The sequence below is a fragment of the Trachypithecus francoisi genome, unplaced genomic scaffold (genome assembly GCF_009764315.1).
Source record: "Trachypithecus francoisi isolate TF-2019V2 unplaced genomic scaffold, Tfra_2.0 Lachesis_group15, whole genome shotgun sequence".
Classification (NCBI taxonomy): Eukaryota; Metazoa; Chordata; class Mammalia; order Primates; family Cercopithecidae; genus Trachypithecus; species Trachypithecus francoisi.
This window is the reverse complement of record NW_022681460.1, coordinates 114,499,878-114,503,624: the sequence shown is the minus strand read 5'-3', so window position 1 is coordinate 114,503,624 and position 3,747 is coordinate 114,499,878.

Here is a 3,747-nt window from a genome sequence, read left to right as displayed (position 1 = left end):
TCACGCCCCCTCCTCCGGCTGTTGCTCCGTCCAGGGCCAAGTGGTAGGGCACAGAGGTTGCTGGTCTGAGGGACAGGCCCTGCCCAGGCATCCCGGGCAGGTGAACAGATGGGGGCCCGTGGAGATGGCCGTGGTGGGGGTGACTCACAAGCTTTTAAGGGGCAGCCAGCCCTACCAGGTGGACGCAGCCAGGAAGGACGGAGTGACTGGGTGGGAGCAGGGGCCGCAGCCCCAGGGACAGGAAGGACTGGGCAGACAGGACAGCAGCACATGCAGCTTCTCCCAGCAAAGCATCCGCACTGGGGCCCTTTCTGAACCCATCAGTCACCCGGCAGGAAAAGATGGAGTGAGGGGCATGTGGGGAGAAAAGTTTCCTGTCCCCTCCCAGCCTCATCCCAGGATGGCCTCTCCCCCGACGCGGGTGCTGCTGATCAAAGAGCCCGGTCGGAGGCTCTGCTGTCTCCCTGGACGGAGTTGGGGGCTGGGGTGCGGCCGGCGCAGGGTAAGAGGCTGTCACGGGCAGCGTATCGAATGTGAAAGCAATTAAAGCCACCAGCAGTGTTGGCTTCGGGCGGGCCTCGGGCGGCGGGGAGCTGCCAGAACACATCTCACCTCGGTGCCAGCGGACGCCTGCCCTGCTGTTCTGCGCCTGCGTGGCCACACCACACTCCTCCTGTGGGTGGGGGCCGGGTCGCACCCACTCTTGTCTGACACAGAGCTGGCTCTGTCCAGCCCTGGGGTATCTGGGACCCCCATTCCTCCCAAGAGCTCCTCTGTCCCTGGCCCCACTCCCACCGCCACCCACCTCTCTGGTTTCTGCCGCCCCAGCCCTGTGGTGACCCAGGACAGAGGCCCACAAGAAGGACCCTCGTGGGCAGGAGTCTCCATAGCAGGCAAGGGGTCCGTGCCCACCCTTTTAGCTGCCCAGAGTCCCCACTAGCCCAGCCAGCAGCCTCCTCTCCGCTTGAAACCCCCCGGGGGCAGCTCCAACAGGGAGGTGGTGAGGGAAAGGGGGGGCATCTACAGGGGGCTTGGGCTCCCACAGCCCAGACCCTGCCAGGTGTTGGGCCGGGGCCACAGTGGGGACCTGGAGGAGGCGGCTGGCAGCAGGTAAGGGGAACAGGTACGAGCGTCCTGCAGGCAGCAGGGAGGACTGGCTGGGCAGAACACACAGCCCTGGCGCGGGGCAGACCCTGGGGGCAGCTGTCGGGGCTGCCTCCTCCCTGACACAGCCCGGCCCCTGCTCAACCCTCCCCTCCCTTCTCTGTGCAGGCCTCTCCCCTCCCCTGCATTTCCTCCTGGGTTTCACCCCCACCAACAGCACCATCTCCCTGGTGTGTCTGGTCTATGCCAGCCCTGTGCCCCCACGGTGCCCTCTTCTGGCCCTCTTGTTGGCGCTGCTGGCCACAGTGGCCTTCCCGGGGCGGGCAGTGGCGAGTTCTCACTTACGAGCCATCCCTGTCAGAAGCACTTAGTGTACAAATTAGCTGTGGCCTCCTCGCCTCCTTCCACAGCTCTGGGCTCCAGGCTGACTGGGCTGCGGCTCCAGGCCCTCTCCTGCCTGCCCGGGGCGCACGGCTGCCCAGTGTGGACCCCTGGCTGCCCGCCCATGTCCTAGCAGGAGTGCCCGCTCCCCACTGGCCGGCCAGGGCTCCCCCAGGACCCCAACCCAGACCTGGGTGGGGGTGGCCACGGCGGGCTAGGGGTGCTCAGTGAGGTTTGTGGGGGTGGGAGGCCAAGGCCCAGGACCTGGATCTACCCCAAGAGTGGCCAGCCCTGGTGCTGAGGGCTACAGGGGGGCTGGACATGGGACCCCACCACCCCACCTGCCAGTTGGAGGCCCCGCCACCCCGCCCGCCAGCCCGCCTGCCACTCAGGCGGGAAAAATCATCCGTGACAGGCCCAGGAAGGCCGGCCCCGGGGGCCGAAGAGAGACGCACACAGCTCCTCTTCCCAACATATGGCTGCTGTCGGCCCCGGGCGCTGCTGGTCAGTGCCAGGCTCAGGAGCCGGTGGGGGCTCGAGCAGCCTGAGCCTCCCGTCCCACCCGTCTGGCCGGCTGCCCCCTCTGTCAGTCTACATCTCAGCCTCCTGGAACGGGCTCACTGCCACTACAGCAGCTTGGTCCTCCAAGGAGCGTCCCATACCCTCATCTGTCCCAGAGGCTCAGGACACACAGAGAGAGGGTCAGCCGCACACCCGGCCCAGGGTGGCCAGTGACCTGGCATGTCCATGAAAGAGTGCAGTGCATGGGGAAGGGCCCAGCTGGGGTCTTCCAGAGCCGGGCGGCGGGTGGGAAGGGGACTCTCTGGAGTGGACTCTGGGACGGTCGGGGCTGCTAGGGAGGACTCTGCCTGGTACAGCTGCATGCAGAGCGTTGGAGCCGGAAGACTCCTGGAGACAGGGACCCATTCAGGCACCTCCTAACAGGATCCCTCAGGTGGATGGACCCCAGAGCTCCGCAGGCTCTTTGTGTGCCCCCCCCCACCCTTGGGCCATTGTCCTGGGCACTCTGGCCCCCTCGGGTGCCCAGCCCCCTCCGTTCTCCCCCCACACCACCACTGTGTACCCGCCCTTCCAGGCCGGCAGCCTCAGGCTGGTGCCCAGGGCCCTCACGTGTGGCCATGACCCCTTCGGCCAAGGCCGGGCTGCCCCTCTCAAGCAGGGGTCCTTGAGTGGGCTGGAAGGAGGAAGCCCTCGGGAGGCCTGTGCTCTGTAGACCTGGGGTTGTTGAAGTGCTCAGGTGGCCACAGGCCCTGGGGTCCCTTATTGAACAGACAGACATCAGCTGTGACCAGGCACCTTGCAAGGTACTGATCCCGCATGGGAGCTCCAACTTGCTGCCACTGGATACGCCAGTCTCAGGACCTGCGTGGGGCCTCCAGCCTGGCTCCAGCCCTGCCATTGCCCTCACTGCGCGGTTGCAGGCGCCCCAGCCCCTGCACCTGTCCCGACGCTGGCTGTGTGTCGATGCTGAGGGGATGAGACAGGCCTGCCCCCAGGCACTGGCCATGCCAAGCACTGCCTCCACTGCCTTCCCTGAGCCCAGCTCTGCATCCTGCCCGTGAGCCCCGGGCACACAGTCCCAGTGTTAATGGAGGTGACAGGCGGGCAGCCGTGGGCAGACCGGGCAGAAGAGGTTAATGGCCAAAATGAGCTTCTGGCTGGAGGCAGAAGGAGGGGCCATGGGGTCCCCATCCCGCCCTGCACTGGGACAGGCTAAGGAGACATCAGGGCACCCACTAGGACTAGAGCAGAAGTGCCCGGAGACGGAGCACCTCACCGCCCATTCTGCAGATGGGGGCCGTGGCCCAGGAAATTGGTGGGGTGGGGGCACAGGTGCCAAAACAGAGTCCCAGTCACTGCCTCAGGAAGCAGAGGCCACCTCTCCATACCCAAAGTCAGCCCAGTGTGCAAGGGCTGGGCCCCAGCAAGTGGGTCATAGCCGCAGTGAAGAAGCTGGCGTGCCCAGGCGGCCCTGTGTGTGCGGGCTGCTGGCACTGACGACCCGGCCTCGCCTGGCTGTTCGTAATGGGAACAGCCATCTGAGCACACAAGGTACTGGCCTCACACGCCCCTCGCCCCCCACCCCGCGGACGGCTGAATCTCAGGACCCCCACCAGCAAGTGCAGGGCCCCTCATCCTCGCTGCCAGAGCCCTGCGGGGAGGCCAGAAACACGTCCAAGTTGTGCCCCTGGGCTCCTCTGGGGGCTGCCCCTCTTCTCTTCTCATGCAAACTTCTGCAAA